General features: G+C 36.8%; 1 non-coding gene across 1 annotated transcript; it reads right to left on the minus strand.

Moving 5' to 3' along the window:
• Window positions 1–11,514: 11,514 nt before the first annotated feature.
• LOC118480759 lies at window positions 11,515–11,621 on the minus strand. Its single transcript, XR_004863736.1, has one exon. It is a non-coding gene; the product is annotated as a small nucleolar RNA R71 (small nucleolar RNA).
• Window positions 11,622–18,875: the final 7,254 nt, after the last annotated feature.

Consider the following 18,875-nt stretch of genomic DNA (forward strand, 5'->3'; position numbering starts at 1 on the left):
ACACCCAACTACTAGCTTGGTTTCGCTCCTGTGAACTATATATAGCCACTGATGTTTCGCTTGTATGACATGACCTACAAGCGGAACCTCTTTAATACCCTTGAAGCGAAACCTCTATGACACTCAAGCGAAACCTCTTACACATATGTCATAAAAGCGAAACTACATATATAAAACATGTTTTTGACTTTCTAGCTCCTAATTTGACCTATCTTGACCTAAGACGTGATGTAGACGTAGTCAACAGACATTCCATGCATCAACACCTTTCGAATAGGATTTTCAATTGATGATGATAAAACCAAATGAATATTATAGAATTTTCGATCAATGATGAAAGAAACATTAGAAGTACACCAGAATATAATATGAATTTGTGTACTCTTATCTTAACACATAATTGTATTAAGATTGTTTAAGATAATAAACCAATAGAAAATAAATAAATAAATTCGTACATCAGGTGTGAAAATGAGATTAGCTCAAGCTAAAAATTTATTGCGACTCCACAACGTGTCGTAGTAATCGAAATAGCGGTGACTGGACGAATTCACCGTGTTTTAAATCAAATGAAAGTTCAATGAAGTGAATCCGAATGTTTGTTTCAAACAATCTAGTGGGATTTTTGATTGAAAATGAAACAATTGAATAATGTTTTTCGATCAAAGATGATAAAGCAATAAAGATTATGAAACGCTTGATTGATGATTAAAAATCATTAAGAGATACACTGAAATATGATATGAATTTGTGTATCATTATCATAGCACACGATTGTGTTAAGATTGCTTTTATAGGATAAACCAACAAAGCGGATTCAGTACAAATAAATAATTAAATCCGTATGTAATGTGTGCAAACGAAAAGCAAAATAGTTCCGCATGAAACGACTGATAGTAATTTAGCACAAGTTGCAAGTTCATACCAACACCACAAGGTGTCGTAGTGATTGAAACAAGGCAATAATAGAAGTGATCAAACAAGTATCACCGTGTTTTGAAATTAAGCGAAGGGTTCACAAAGTAAATCTGAATATTTGTTTCAAATAATTTTAATAGGATCTACAACTGAAAATGGAACGAATAAACAGTATTTTTGAGCGAAGAGGAAAGGCAATGAATATCACGAAATGTTCGCTCGATGGTGAAAGAACCGTTAAGAGGTACACCGAAATATTTAACATGAACTGGGGTACCATTATCTTAACACATAATTGCATTAAGACTGATAATACATAGATCGAACAAGCAGATTTAATATCAATACACAATAAATAATTAAATAATTTAATCCGAGCATGGTGTGAGCAACGAGATTAGCGCAAGCTTCAAACTTGTGAAAATGTCACCACAAGGTGATCGTGATCAAAGAAACAATTTAATGAAGTCGAATACCAAACAAGCATGTTATGGTTCAAAATAAATGAAGTGCTTGTTGGAATTATTTTGAATATGATGGTCTCAATCCATCATATGGGACCCTGAATTGAATACGTATTGTGAGTAAGTTCAAACAATTGAATGAGTTTTTTGTGTTAATAAGAAAGTTCGGACATGGTCACAACAAAAACCATGTATGTCAAAGGAAATTGAGTTTTTCAAGAAATTCATTGACTCGATATCAAAGAGTCATCGTTTTGCAATAATGCGATTTACAAATGCAAAGATCAAGTATAGTGAAACGATACTTGAGTTCTGATAAAATAATAAATTGGAATGAAGCCCTCCAGTGGTCTTCATAAATCAAACAAACCACATGCGCAACAAACAATGCATGTGTAACGTGTGGATTTACCAAGAAATGAAATAGATCAATATTTGCTATTATGAAAGAAATCCTCATGGTATGATGACCATTAGGGAAGTAGAAATGCGAAGGTAAACTCATTATATGCAGAAGTCAGGATTTCAATGAAAGAAATATAAGAACTTTATCTGGAATTTCGTGTGATAACCATTGTTAAGTGACATTACTAGGGAATGTCGAATAAAATAAAATAGGGGATTGTAAAGGTATATGACTTCTTTTGCAGTGTTAAGAATTGGATTTAGACTATGCACCGATTGTTGTGAAATCTTGTTCTATCGTACTTCAGCAAGATTCATGTAATTTGTAGGATCACGTGGCCAAGTGCTGCTTTTTGATTAGTAGTTCTTCCATTGACGGAATTAGTACTGGTGTCGTCGTGCCCAATCATATTTTCCAAAGGTCTTGCCTCGAAAGTCGTGTGTGATATACTTCGATGTCTGTGGACGTATAATTTAAGTTTCATGTGTTTTCTTGTGCACTAGCACAACTTTACATGCTTCTTACTTGCGTTAATAGTTTATGGCAATTCTTATACTTTTGATGGTGTCCTAACTTAATGGGTTTCCATTATTATTATTGTCGCTCGAGTTATGAGACAAATGATCAAACGAAATAATGTTTGATATCGGAATTAAAGATATATGCAAGAGATTCCTGATAAAGAAATCTAGATTTATTATTGACACATATGCTTGTGCTTATTCCAAATTGTTAATTCTTATGATTTTTGGATTTCCTTATAGATAGACATATCTATATAATCACATATTTTACATGCTGTAATATACATACCCTTTATAAGGTTAATGTATTTAACAAATTCATATTTCCAAGAACCAGTCAGATATCTGGTCATGATACTATTTAGAGAAATCTTGTCACTTGTTTGACATATTATATTCCTGCTTACCCGGTTCTAGCCGGAGAGGTAACCTCAGTATATCCGGACAAACTGGAGAGTCTGCTACACCATACCCAGTCTTGTCGGAGAAAATTTATATTTCCCATAAATAGTATTTTTCTTAAACTATGATTTGGAAAGTGCATTATGTCTTTCAACAAGGACTAAGCAAATTAGTCTTCACATGACGGATCATGTTCTAGAACGAAGTAGTACTAATAAATAAGAAATAACAGTGGTCAAGTGTTATTGTTTATTTATTATACTTGCAACGTTTTAGTTATCATTCTCATGGCATACCAAAAACCTATCACACTTTATTTACACAAGTATTTAGCTTATCTCAAAGCTTATACTAAGGCATCTTTTCTTAAGTTCAAGTCTAAATGCTATCATGTGTGCTACTAGTTAATAGCAATTTCCTAACTCTTTTATTTAAGTTTAGGTATTATTATCACAACACCTATTGGCTTAAATCAGTGGCTCTGATACCACCTTCTGTCACGGCCCCCAACCCCACCCTGGACGGAATCGGGAGCCGCGAGCAGCCAAGTGGTACCGGTGGTTATTTTTGAAAACAGTGCAGCAGAAATTTCATCAGAACCGTGAGTTAGGAAAAAAATATCAGAGTTTAGAAACACCGGATTTTATTTATTAAATAGATGGGATAAACCCATGTTTTACAAAGGTAGCTTTAATATGGGATATACCCGATTACATGAAATGAAAATTCTTAATTTAATTTAACTGATAAAATGAGCCACTTCTATAAGTCTTGTTGATGTATCCAACTCTTACTCCAATCTACCGTAATTACCTGAAACGCGTTTTACAAAGGTTTTGTCAGCAGGAAATACTGAGTGAGTTCATTCAGGTTTTATAAAATGACCATTAGTTATAAATTACAGCATAAGAGCGATTACAATGGCTTCTATCTTATTTTTATCTGGCACTTTGTCACTTGCTGACGATGGTCATATCACTATTGGGTCCCTCCCCAAGTAGTGACGCACTGTTAGGGCATATTAGCCTAACCTGTGTTAGGGCTTATTAGCCTAACCCGTGAGAAATTAGTAATGTGCACAATACCCCACTAGCCAGTGATTCAAGATAACCACGACTTAATCCCTGTAATTATAACCTTTTGAAAATAATTTGAGGTATTGTAAAACAGTTGATAAAAAGAGAACGACTCACATTATAAACATGCAGAATTGATTTAACAAGCTTGCTGATTCATATTCTTCTGAGACTAAGCATCTACTTTGATTGTAAGGGTATGGGGTAATGTTTAGTCTACTGATAAGCCTGATAACCTAATTTAAGCGATAATGCACACGAAACTAGGTAAGTAACTGAATACAACTTTTACGATAAGCTCACGAGATTTAAACCTTCACGACGAATAACAAAGTGCAATACTTAAACATCCAGCGGATTCGCAACGAATGACAGAGTATAGCCCGAGTTCGGGCGACACTCAAACATCCTGTCGGAATCACGACGAATGACAAAGTATAACCCGGGTTTGAGCAGCACTTAAGCATCCCTCGGATAGTTTAAATCGATCGGATATTGAATCGTAGCAGCGATTGAGTTAATACCCTGTATCGTAGCAGAATTCGAGCTTATGTGTGTGTTTGGTAGTATTTGAACGATATCTCAGCGTATGAATTGAGTTTTATCGTCGTTCCAACGCGGAAATCTAAGCCCCAAACTCCTCTATTTATACTGAAAATTTGAGGGCGTCGCGTGACGCGAGGGGTTACATAGGGGGCGTCGCGTGGCGCGACGAGTCACATCTCATCATAGGGTTGCCACGTGTGTTTGTAGCCTAGCTGAGTCGACGGAATGTTAAATTTCGATTTAGACAACAAACTGTGTGGATATTACTAACTAGAGTTTACCCCCCCTAAGGTTTAGGGGCCCTGATCCTGATTCTGATTGTTCTGAAATTTTTAGGGTTTATGCAGGATTACTTGGGGGTCTCAATTAGGGTTTCCTATTGGATAAAATAATTTAATAAATAATAATTTTAATGAGAGTTGTTACAGGCATCTTCAGTCTTTATCAGTCTTCTCGCTCTCCCCAAAGATTCTCCATTGTAAGCATTCTCAATCAATCTCTATCTATTCTCTTCTAATCTTCCCTTGGATGTTGATCTGGCTCTTGAGCTTTCGAATTCTCTTGATCAGATCTCTTGATTCTTTAAGATCATTAGAATCAGCATCTTGCGTGGACACAGTTCCAGAATCAGACACTGGCTCTATTCACTCCTTCTTGACTGTCTTCAGACTCCCCCTTTCGATAAGCTGGGATCGCAGTATGGAATTCTTGTTCTAGGATCGAGACCTGGCTCACACTCTGCTCAGACTTTCTCAGGTTCTGAAACGCCTCCAGGCTCTTCGTAATCACAAGATCCTCAGAAATCAGGACCTGGCTCTTTCCAAACTTCATTCCTGTACATCCTCTACCTCACAATAAAATTTACAAATTTAACAATTTGACCAATTTAGAAATCACATGCAGGTATAGTTCAAAAAAAGATTTAATCTCTAATGACCACTTGTAAGAATAACAACTCTTGCTTTCTGAACCAAAACCTCCCAAACCTGTTCATCATGTTTAGCATTCGGAATTTTGAAAATCAGCTCTTCAACATCAATTGTCAAAAATCTTTTTGTATTTTTCAAAATTTTATGCTAAAACACACTGAAAATCTTTTTGGATTTTTGAATTTAATGAAAATCGTAACAAAATATTTACAAACAATATTTTTGTGAGTTTGTGTAAGAGGCTCATATCAGTTTATGAGACAAATCACTAACACCGTTAAGCTTTAAACATTTTAAGTTCTAAACGATTCACTTAGATTGTCAGTATACTAATCCACTTAAATTTTCACACAAAGTTCAACTGTTCCGAGATACGAGATTAGTGTTTTAAGTACTTAAACTTATTCGTGTGTACCACCTCAGAATATACTCCCGTATCCAGACTTCTATACTCAGTCTTACAGGTGAATGTACACAAATGATATCTGTAAACGGGTAATGCGAGACCATGAGAGCTCGGGTTAGAACTTCCATTCATACAGAGAGATGATGGCTCGACTTTAGGTGTGTCCCGTTTGGGGATCTTTTCTTCAACAGCACATGATTAGCATTTTTCAATGTTTCATCATTTTTTGTACTGAGGGTTGGCTTTAAGATTAAAGCTTATGCAAAGTATTATACGAGGACTAGGCTATTGCTCCCGCAAAATCAGAAGTCCTGGTATAATACCCCAGATATCATCACGCACAAAGACCTAGTATGTCAGAAATAGAAAATCTTTCAAACAAGATTTCGGGGGTTACCCATATATCCGAGAGATGTTCCCCACGAGATAAGTAAGTTATTCAAATTTTTGGTTTATATCTCGAAAACACTCTACTAAATGTGTAAAAACCTACTGGCATATCCGCAGTGAGAACGTTTATCACATTTTTTGACTTTACAAATCTTTAGCGTGTTGTGATCGTCCACTGATGTACTATCATTTCCTCTTTTTTACAACAGAACTCTTTTTCATTTTCTCATGTTTTTGTCGTTTTTCAAATTTTCTAATGTTTTTGGATTTTCTGAAATTTCTTACTCCCCCTAAAATGCAAATCCATTTAAAGAAAATTTGACAAACTGATTTGAATTGCTTCAATTCGCCATCCTCTTGGCATAAACAATCAGAAATCCCCTTGAAAACAAACTATTTTCCCATTATGATTTCAAAACACTTATGTTTGTTTTAATCAACATGGTTTTTCCGGAAAATAAGTTTTGTTGATTTTTGCAAACCATTTGTAGGTTAGGGGATAAACTCATCACTTTGTTTTTCAGTCACTTCATATGAAAGTTAAATCAAGTTCAATTTAATGACCTTGATTAACCACTTGTAGGAGAAAACCCACTTTTCTACCACTTGTAGATTTACTCAAACCAAACAATATTCAAGAATGATGCCGATTCCTGCTCCACAATTACCAACTTGGGAGCTCCGGCAAGTCCAGAGTTTTTAGTCATGATAAGTTCTATCCCAGTTACTAACCCGGGATGAACCATTTTCATCTGGTTTCTTCGATTTCTTCTCATAAAATTCTTTAACCCCCTTTACCTTCCCATCAATCATTTTTCCAAAAACGTTTTGAACAGTGAGGTTAAAAGCCTTTTCAACATCAAATTCTTTCTTTTCGGGAAAGAATTGATTTGAAATTTCAACTTTGCCAACTTTTGATTTTAAATTCTTAGCCCGCAGTGGTGGAAAATTTGCATCATCCAATGGCGGCACTGAATTTTCAACTTTTGGTTCAACTTGTGGCTCCTCTGACTTTGTGGAATCAGATTCATCGCCAGAAGATAGCTCCTCTGATTTTGACGATTCAGTATCATTGCTAGAACTATCATCAAATTTCTTAGCAACCCATTTTTTGTTGTTAAGATTTGCTTTTCTTTTGTAAACAATTTTTGAACATTCAGCAACCTCAAACTTTGAATTTTTGAAAACAATAAATTGTTTGGTTGGTGGTTCATTTTCAACCATCTTTTCTTTCAGTTTTTCAGAGACTCCCTGTTTTGTTTGAATTGCCTTTGGACAATTCTTGGCAATATGACCAACTGTTTTGCATTGAAAATAGGTTCTCGTCTCTTTCTTCTTCTGAGAAACCTCTTTCTTCATTTCCTCTTGCTTCCTCGCAAGGAGTTCTTTGTTCGTCTGCTTTCTGAACAAGTGCCCTTTTTCTTCTTCAGTTGATGTTCCTGAAACAAAAACAGTTTTTGGTTTATAAGTTTTCTCATTTTTATGATTTTCTGGTGGAATAGAACCAAGACCTTTCTTTTTGAAATTACCGTTATGGTTTGGTTTCTTTCGATAACCTGAACCAGAACTGTAACCCTTTTTCTTGTTTAAAAGTTGTTGAACTCTTGAGGTGTAAGGTTTAGGTTTTTCATAAAAATTTTCATCTTTTATTTCAGAAATATTAATTTCTGTTAGTTTGAAAACCTTTTTTATCATTTCAGGTTTAACACCTCTTATTAGAAATTCTTCATCAGAATATAATTTGTCAGAATCATTCAAAGTATATGCTACTTTGAATGTTTCGTCATTCAAATTATTTTGTGATAACAGAAATGCTTTATTATAAACCCGTTTGCCCTTTTTGACTGTTGGACTTGACGTTTTAGACTTTGACTCTGAATTTGACTTCGACTTTGACTCCTCGGTTTCATCTTTATCTAACACCTGATCGACCATTTTCTTTATTAACTCTGACTGATGATCAGTATCAGATGAAGTGAAAGTGACATCAATATTGTCTGGCAGATTATCTGAAGACTCAGATTCCCACTATAAATTGGTTGCCTTTTTGACTCTCTCCGAATTAGGATTTCGCGGAGAATATCCATTTTCAAGCGGAGGCGGACACTTGTTATAATTGGCACTAGGTTTCTTACCAGAATGCTTTTCTTCAATATTCTCTTCTTCAAACGCCTTCTTGCCTTCAACGGTTGGATAAATCTTGTCAATAACATAAGAAGTACATGAGTAACTTTTTAACAACCTGTTTACCCTTTCTGTTTCAATCCTCTGAGTTTCCAGTTTCTGTTCCAGCACAGCACACTTCTCAATGTAATTATTAACAATTTTCTGCTTTGTCATGAAAGCTCCTTGAAGTGTCTTCATAGCTGTTGCTTGTTCACTACTTGATTGATTGTACTGATTCATTGCTTTGTTTAGAACATCATAGGATTCTTTCAATCTGTTCATGTTATGAATCAAAGTACTGTTTTGTTTCTTCACTGCTTCACAGGTTTCACATTTCACATGAATCTTTCGTGCATCAGCTTCTGCTTCAACCGTGAAAGCTGGAATTGCTTTTACCTTTTTCTTTATCACACGGACTTCTTCATCATCACTGCTAACTTGTTTTTTAACTTTCTTCTTTTTCACTAGAACTTTTCCATCATCACTGTCATCACTTTCTTCTAGCATTCTTAAGTGCTCTTTCATTATATTTGCATAATAATCATCATTATCACTATCTTCAACAACTTGAGCAACAAAAGCTTTAGCCTTTAAGAATTCTTTATCTGGACAATAATTGTCCCAGCTAAATTTTTCCCAGCTAAACCCTTCTGGTAATCTTTCATCATCTTGATCTATCAGACATGCTTAGCTATCAGCTGAAATATATTTTTCCCAACTGAAACCTTTTGATGATTTTTTATCATCTTGATTCACCATACAAGCTCTCTTTGATGATTCTTCAATCGCCTTCTTAGCATGTGCAGATTGTGGTTCATGTTGTTGATACAATTGTTGAGCAACTTGATGATAAATTGCTTTCCGATAATAATCATTGTTGTTGAACGGATTTTGAGCTCCACTTGCTTCGTGGTTTGTGCATTTTCGCTTGAAATGCCCTTTTTCCCTGCAACGAAAACAAGTAACTTTAGATTTATCAAAACCCAAAGTAGAAACATTAGCATCACGGAAATCATCTCTTCCTGTGATCTGTTTGAATTTCTCAGCTCTTCTCAACACACTTGCCAAACACCACTTTATATCCATTAACTCCATCTCCTCAGCATCAATCTGATCATAATCCTCTTTTGTCAACATTGGATTTCCGATCCGTCCTGCAACTAAACTCTCATATGACTCTAACACAGTCACCAACAAAGACATGTGACCTTTCGCAACCTCTTCTGAGAAATTTTGACCACCTTCAAGGTTTAATGCAATGTTGCATTGTAACATCTTTCCATTCATGGTTGCTGAAAAATTTGGATCAACTGATGGATATGAAGAAAATCACATTTTGTTGTTTGATCCTTGAGATAACCTTCCAGAAGAACTTTTAGCATTAAATACAGTTTCAATCTTTGGTGACATGTTGGCCTTATCATTGATACCTCCTTTGTAATAAAGACCAATATCTTGAACACCATCAAAATCTTTCATTCTAGAGATTTTTCGTTGTTCCATCTCTTGAGCTTCAAGTTTTTCAATAAACTTTCCCAGTGCTAGACTTCCAAAATCTTTCTTATTTCTCAACATCATAAGGTACGTGCCCCAAACATCATGTGGCAACGCATCAACCAATTTTTCAATCAATTCTTCATTATCTTTTGTGATGCTCAATCTCTTCATGTTAACTATCAGATTGCAATATCTTTCTATGATCTGCTTGGTGTTTTTAGTTCTTAAACCAGGAAATAGATCAAATTCTTTTTTCAAAAGCGACTTTTTGTTCTTGATCATTTCCTTACTACCAACAAACTTTGATTTTAATGCTTTCCAAATTGAATACGCACTTCCATTATGTTGCAGTAAAACCAAGATATCTTCTTTAACAGCTTGATGCAATTGACTAGTCATCTTCTTTTCATCTTTGTATTTCTTTTTCTCCTCAACACTTAGATCTTTAATAGCAATAACCTCTTCATCATCATATACCGGTCTAACATATTTTGTCTCAACACATTCCCAAGCATCCAAATAATTTGCTTGAACCCAATTTTCGAATCGCTTCTCCCATCCTTTATATTCCTCAATATTCATGAGCTTTGGCGGTTTTTGCATGGTGCCCGTTTCATTTTCTAACATTGTGTTCTGTGCAATAGTAATCGGAGCAGCAAAGGCGTTGTAAAACTCTTCTTCCATGATTCGGATTCAGAATTTCACAAAATCAAACTTTCAAACGAAATGGACTCTTCAAGCGAAATGGACCTTCACACGGAATGAACTTCTCAAGCGAAATCAACCTTCGTGCGAAATGAAATGCTAATTTCGTGTGAAAAGAAAAAAAATTGATTTCGTGCAAAATGATAATCTGATTTCGCGCAAAATAAAAACTATTTCGTACGAAATGTAACTCTGATGTGCAGTTTCAAACGGAATGGCCTTTTCGTGCGAAAAGGAAACAAATCAAGCAATTTCGTGCGAAATGAATATGTTATTTCGTATGAAATGGATGAATCTGAGTGATTTCGTGCGAAACGAAATGTTCAATTTATGCGAAATGCTACTGATGTCATCAATTCGGCCATGTTTTTGTCAAATTGATCAGGTTTTAGTCCGATTTTTGGTTTAATTCTTTCAAGGCTTTGTTAAAACACAGTTTCGCATATAATGTGAGAAAATCAAGCCATTTTATCCGTGAAAACTTGTTAATTTTGAAAAAGAAGACGTAGAAATTAGAATTTGCAGCTGAAATAGTAAGAACTCTTCCTCCTGAGCTCTGATGCCACTTGTAGGATCGTTTTCTGACCCAAAACGAGTCGTTTAGAAGAGTTCTAATCAATACGAGAGGTGGAATTCATTCGTATCGAAGTTGTTTCAGCTGATTTACACAAAAATCAAGTTAAACTATCTCTTATATTGAAAACACAACAAATTACAACCTGGAGACACTTCGGCAGCACTTCGGCACCGGAATTAGATCGATACAAATGAGATCACAAGGCACATATATATAGGGGCAGCTATTTCGCACGAAACAGTTCTCACGGAATCAGTTTCACACAAAATGATCATTTCGTGCGAAATGGACAGTTCATTTCGTACGAAATGACTGTTTCCCATTTCGTGCGAAATGTCCCTATTAATACATTTCTCATTTTCTCGTTCTACGTGCCCTGTTCTAACTAAACTAATACAAGACTCGATACAAGACGAAGTCGACAGACATATGTACCAATACGGTAAACACCTGGGATGAACTAGCCCAAAAGTTTTTATATAAGTATTTCCCTCCTGCTAAAAAGGGTAAATTAATGACTGAAATTAACACATATTCACAAGAGGACGGGAAATCCATATATGAAACTTGGGAAAGGTTCAAGGAGCTACTAAGAAGGTGTCCTCATCATGGTCTTGCGGTATGGCAACAAGTATCCACTTTCTATAATGGGTTGTTGCCACACACAAGACAAACACTTGACTCTAGCTCCGGGGGACTTTTAGTTAATCGTCGCCCAAATGAAATTTATAATCAAATTGAGGAAATTGCTCAAACCAATTTTCAATGGCACACTCCCCGAGGCACAAAATCTATTGCCCCGGGCGCCCATGAAAATTGGAGTTGTATGAAAGAAATAGATAATTAAATAGAAACGGTAAACTACATTGATAATAGACCTAGGCCGTCAGGTCCTCCAACGGGTATCTACAACCAAGGATGGCGTAACCACCCTAACCTTGGTTGGAGAGAACCCAGCCATAGTAGTAACCAACAAAATCTAAACCAACGAACAAACTTTCAACAACAAAGAAACGAGTAACAAAATTTCCTTCAACAACAACAAGGGGGACGAGAAAGGCTTGAAGATACCGTTTCTCGCCTCATCTTCGACACCGAAAAGAAACGAGTCACAAAATTTCTTTCAACAACAATAAGGGGGACGAGAAAGGCTTGAAGATACCGTATCTCGCCTCATCTTCGACACCGAAAAGAAAAACTCGGATCAATTTCAACAACTGGAATCGAACTTTAGAAATCAACAAGCTAGTACTCAAATCATTGAAAAACAAATAAATCAACTAGCTCAAAATTTCTCCGAGAGACCACAAGGTGCGTTACCAAGCAATACCGAAACCAACCCAAAGGCGCAAGTGCATCTCATCACATTGAAAAACTGTACCGTGGGTCCCGAGGAGGCTCCGTTACCTCCAACTGAAAAGAGCCGATCTAGCCAAACCACAGCTCCACCGACACCCCAACAAGAGACGGCTCCTCCACCAAGTCAAGAGCCCATCAAGAATCCTACGGTACCATACCCCGGTCGGTTAGTTCGCCAAAAGACTGATGAGCAATTCACAAAGTTCGTAAATTTACTAAAACAATTGCATGTTAATATTCCATTTGTTGAAGTCCAAACCCAAATGCCTAAATATTCAAAATTTATGAGGGACTTCCTCACTCACAAAAGGAAAACTGAATCATTGCAATTAGTTAACTTAAGCGATGAATGCTCTGCCTTGCTACTCAACAAACTCCCGCAAAAGAAGATCGATCCCAGAAGCTTCACCATCCCTTGTTCAATTAGAGAGTCTCCCATTCGCAATGCACTAGCCGACCTCGGGGCTAGCATCAATTTCATGCCCGCCTCAATGTTCGACCGACTCGGCCTAGGGAAAACAAGCCCTACAAAAATGAGCATACAACTCGCCGATAGGTCCGTGAAATACCCACAAGGTGTTGCTGAAAATCTATTAGTTAAAGTCGGAGACTTTGTTTTCCCGGCCGACTTTGTCATATTAGATATGGAGGAAGATACCGAAGTACCACTCATCTTAGGGAGGCCATTCCTAGCTACAGCCCACGCAGTGGTAGACATGAATGGTTGGACACTAACATTGAGGGTTGGGGACAAGGAAATGAAGTTCAGAGCTGGTAAGAGAGTAGAAGACGTTGACCCGGTCAATTACATGAAAGTCATAGACTCAAGTTTGGACGATGCTCTCCGACGGTGCAACATGGGATGCAAAACATCCCACTTGGGTAACATATGACTGGCTTTGGGTCTAGCCAAGGACCCTTATAAATGTGGCACACCATGGAGGCATTCCGCGAAACTATCCTTAGTTTGGTTTAGATTAATTTTTATGCTTTCTAGTTTAGTTTTAATTTTCAGGAATAAACACATTCGGGATGGTGAAGGATACTAAGGGAAACTTGAACCAACACCCCATGCATAAAAACAGAGCCTCCCGACAATTTTTCTTCATTACAGCAAGTTCAGCATAGGCTGTGCCCAGCCAACACGGCCCCGTGCTGAAAGGTCTGTAGAAAGTCGCCTAGTTCAGGTAACTGGACACGGGGCATGTTCGCTGAACACGCCCCCGTGCCCAGGCTTCTGTTACTTTCTGATACTTTTTGTTACTGGCAACTTGAACACGGGGCCGTGCCCGGACACCACGGGCCCGTGTCTAGAAGCCCAGTAAAATAAAAATTTGTTTTTAACACACCTTTTACACATTCAATCAACCTAAAAACTTATTTTTTGGACACATTAAGGACTATGTGTAATTTAAGTGTGGGGGGATGCTAAAACCTTGAATTTTGCAAGTCCTAATTACAAGCCTTACACAAAACTCTATTGGAACCGCTAAACACCCCAATTTTTTTCAAAAATTTTTCATTTTTTTTACTTATCTTGGTTTAATTTGGGAAGTACAAGTTCTAAAAAGGTTATATTTTTATAAATTTACAACCGATAGCGTCGTGATAAAAAGAACGGACATAAGAAAATTATGAAACAACATGACAAATCTAGTTAAAATTTGATTATATATACTTGATCACATAAAAACCCATTCCCACAAAAAATGAGTTTTGAGCCTTTATTGAGCATACAAATACACATCTTTAAATTAAATGCTCATTTTTCGTTTCTTGTGTGAATAGCCGCTTGGTTTCTTACGACTCTAGAACTTGCCATGACGATACATTCCCGGTCCTTACCAACTTAAACCCAAGTAAGTAAATGATGGAGGCATTAGGAATAACCATTTTTCTTTCAACAACATTATTTTTCTTTTTTACCACCAACCCAAAATCCCCCTAGTTAACCTCTTTGAGCCTAAACCTTTTCATTTCTTAACCCACAAAACAAACACCCTTTACCCACCAAAACCCTTTTTTTAAACCCTTTATTTTAGTAAAAAGCTCGGTTTTTCATGTGACATTCCTTATAAAAAAATGATGATGAAGCCAAAAAATAAACAAACAAGTTCATCAAAAAGTACTTTGTTTGAATAATTGCTTCATTAGAATAAAAAGTCATAAAAATAAAAAGTCTTACGAAAACCGATGCTTTTTACGCCTTTCGCCATTTCTACTAACCACTAACCCCACCACCTACCTTTAACCCAAGCCTAACCCTTCCCCAAAGTCCTCTTAATATTTAGAAAGGTGTATAGTTAAAAAGGAGGAGGATTGATTGCTTGGCAAGCATATGGTAGCAGTAAGTTTCATGCCGCTCTCGAGTGTTTCACAAAAATACATCTTCGGCTGAGTGTTGAGTGATCTCCCGTGAGGTATGTGAACTTGTATATAAATGGAATTTTAAAGAGGCATGTTATGCCCAAATAAGTAATTTCTCTTATGTAATGTTCTAAATAAATCATTACGAATAGGATTGTAAATAACATAAAAATAAAACCTAATAAAAATCTTGGATTCCCGACACTCAAGACAAGCCCAAAAACCTTCTCTTCTTCCCATTCCATTTGGGAGTGTAAGCCACATTATAAAGAGTTTTGCTTGAGGACAAGCGAAGATTCAAGTGTGGGGGTATTTGATGTGTGTAAAATGCAACATATAAATTACATCAAATGTGGCATAAACTAACCCTTTTTTAGTACTAATGTTGGAAAAAAGTATGCTTTTGTCTTCCTTTTGTATTTTGAGGGATAAATGAGCTTAATAGAACAAAAGAAGCAAAAATGCAGCTAAATCTAACAATAATACAAGAAAAGTAATAAACGTGGCATGCCCAACCCCTCGACAACATCTTCCTAAGCAAAAAAAGAGAACAGAAGGCTGAACACGCCCCGTGCTCATTGAGCACGGGGGCGTGCCCAAGTGTTTGCAGAAAAGACAAAGTTGTAGAAGCTTCTATCTCCCAACACGGGGGCGTGCCCAGCGGACACGGGGCCGTGGTCAACGCTAAGATTCGCATAATCCAGACAAATCTTGATAGTACAGATACGCTTCTGCACACGGGGCCGTGCCCAGTAGACACGGGGGCGTGGTCAACTAATGCAGACAAACTGCAATTAATGAAGAAAGAGAAGATGGGTGGACACGGGGTCGTGCCCAATGGAGACGGGGCCGTGTCCGGCTTCTGTGCAGGCTATAAATAGAGGTGTTTGGTTCACTTCAAAGGCATCCCTTGGCAAACCACCTCTCTCACACTTCACCCACCCACCACCACCATCACAACCCACATCCACCACCATCACAACCCACATCCACCACCATCATCCATCATCCATCATCCATCATCCATCATCCATCATCCATCATCCATCATCCATCATCCATCATAGAGTGTGTGTAGTAGTCTCGGGATCCAAGATTGATAGTAAGAGTTCTTGACAATCAAAGGCCATGTTTGCCTAAGTCTCTTACATCACTTGGTGAAGACAAGCATTTAGTGTAATACTTTTTATTTTTAATCTTTTCGCACTTTTTATTTGGTTATGTATTAATGACTTTAATAACTAGTTTCTTATGTTGAAGGTGAAACTTCCTTATCATTTGTCCGTGGTGTCTTGGCGTTATTTTACTGTTTATATAAAATAAAAGATTTACACCATTCATATCTCCATGGTCTATATGAAGATATGTTGGCTACCTGGTCGGGGGTTAAGGGAATGGTTTGGTAAGCGTCTTGCCTTGTTCAGTGTATAGATCCTGCAAGTACCTGGGTCAAGCTTAGTAGGACCTCTGTCAATACCCACTGGTATTGGATGGCGGGGGTTCGAATTTCTTCATCCCCTCATATGTAAACTACTATTAAAACATTAATCCGGCTACTTAGGATTGTATCCCTGCTGACTCAAACTACTTAGCCGAGGGTAACGTCACCTTCAAAAGAGGGGCCTACCACATTACGCATTAATAACTTAATTAAGTATCTTTTAATAATCCAACCCTTTAGGATTGTATCCTTGCTGACTTAAACTACTGGGTTGAGGGTAACGTCACCTTCAAAAGAGGGGCCTACTACTATAACTAAGATAATCTCTTAAAAAGTGCAAAAGTGCGGAAATAATCAAAGGTTACACTAAAGGCGAGTCGGATCCAACTGATTCATCTTGTCTATCTGTTTTTTATTTTATTTTTATTTTCAGCATTTTTAGTTTTTATTTTCATGTTTAAACCTTTTTCTAAAATTTTGATTTGATTAGACGTTGAGGATAAACTGGTACTAAAAGCTCTTGTGTCCTTGGACGACCTCGGTATCTTACCAACGCTATACTACGCTCACGATGGGTGCACTTTCCCTTATGTGTATTTAGTGTTAGTAAAATATGGTGTTTCATAAATTTAAAACTTGACTAAAGTGTAAAAAGGGCTAAAAATATACATAAAAATTATATAACGCTACACGCACATCACTCTGCCACATGTCAATTCTGTTATAACAGAAAGGTCACTTTTGTTTATGTCTTGGCTTCAAGCGCGCGGAGATGTTTTAGGATCTTGTTTCTAGTCTAACTGTTTTGTTGCATGAGTTTGCGCAAGATTGTTAGATTAGTTTACCTTCTCTCCGTCACGCAAATATTGGAGACCCTTTTCATCTATGTTTTTGCTTAGAACCGGTGCGCAGCCGCGCTGAGTTCCTTTAAAGATATTTATTGTGACGAGGTTATGGTATGGTCTCATACACCTGCGCGAGGTTTTCGGGACCATACCCTTTCATGAGGAAAATACCACAAGTTTTGAAGGCACGTTTTGGGTATTCTTCTTCTAACGAGATGTGCCAAAAGATGGACACTGAGAAGCATCCTTATGTTCTTTCCAGAATAGAACACAATCGTTTTCACATGCATGAATCTTTTCATAATGTACACCTACTCCTTTTAGCAACTTCTTGGCCTCATATATCGAGGTAGCAAGTAAGAACATATCAAACACAAAACTGTTAACAATTTAGGTGGCCCATTTAATCCTTAACTTGAATGTTTAAATGATCATAAAACTCAGGTGGCAGATCCTATTGGAGTTTTTTTCCCACAAGAGTGTTGGTGGAAAAATTATTTACCAAAATGTGTGGTATCAAAACTATTTACCAAAATAGGTGTTTTCATATATATCTGTTTTTTATTTTTAAAAATATATTGTTATCATTTTATTTTTATTTTCTTACTAACAAACATTTGGTTTATCTCCACTCCAACCCCTTAACATCGTGGGGTTTTCCGATAATCCGATTGCCGGAAAAGCGTGGGTTGGGATTTGACCGGAGATGATTGACGGGCAAATATTTAGGTAATTTATCCAATAAAATTAAAGTAAATAAAAACTTATGAACAAAGCAGCCGTTTTGATTTCATTTAGATATATTTAATCATTTGAGTTCATTCAAGGTCTGAAAGAATATTGTTTGATTTCATTTTGAGAGTGAATAACAGCAGTGGTGGTATGGGCTCTTGGCTAATCAGTGTTCAGTGATTGTAAGGGAACAAAAACATTAAAAGAAATTAGTTGCTCAAGTTATTGGTGAGACTAGTAGTGTTACTCGGAAGAGATTGGCGAGATCGACAACTTTGAACACAAGGTCTGCAATAGTGTTTGAAAAAAATGAATTGAAAGGGAGAGACAAGCGATGGCGATTTGAAGAAGAGAGCCATTGGGATCAAATGGTCAATGACATGTGGGATCAAAACGTTCAATGACATGTGGGATCAAAATGGTCAAATGACATGTGAGATCAAAACGGTCAATGATCGTTGGGATCAAAACTGTCAAGTGATGGCGATTTGAAGAAGAGAGCCGCTTTGAACACAAGGTCTGCAATGGTGTTTGAACATAAGGTCTGCAATGGTGTCTGAATCAAACGGTCAATGACATGTGGGATCAAAAGTTCAGCGGACGAAGTTGAAGTTAAAGGACGATGCGTACCTCGGCTTCAGGTCTCAAGAACACCACCTTCTTCATAGGTACATACTTCTAACTTCTTAACTGCTTTTAAGGGTGGTTAAGTTGACAATATTAACTAGCTAAACTCTTTTTAAAACTTGGATCGCCGTTTGTGTCGTTAATTGTTACTTTAGCTGATGAAGTATTATATACACACATGTAATTGCCAATACTACAAATATTTGGCCTGCTAACTTCACCATTTAATATGTTGAAATCATTAGGAATATACTTATATAGGGTGGGGTTCGGCTAGAAAGTTTATTTTTTCTACAAAGTGTACAATGTCATAAAACACTATAATTTCAGTCATAAAACACACTCAAAACCCACAAATAACATGGAGAAGATCACTAAAACACAATATCCAAACCCTAACAGTCCTTAAAAACTTCAAACACACCATCGTGCAACATAAAACGCAACATGATAATCAACATAAAACACACTAATATTAGTCATTCGATAATCAAAGAC

This window comes from Helianthus annuus, chromosome 7, assembly GCF_002127325.2.
Source record: "Helianthus annuus cultivar XRQ/B chromosome 7, HanXRQr2.0-SUNRISE, whole genome shotgun sequence".
Taxonomy (NCBI): domain Eukaryota; kingdom Viridiplantae; phylum Streptophyta; class Magnoliopsida; order Asterales; family Asteraceae; genus Helianthus; species Helianthus annuus.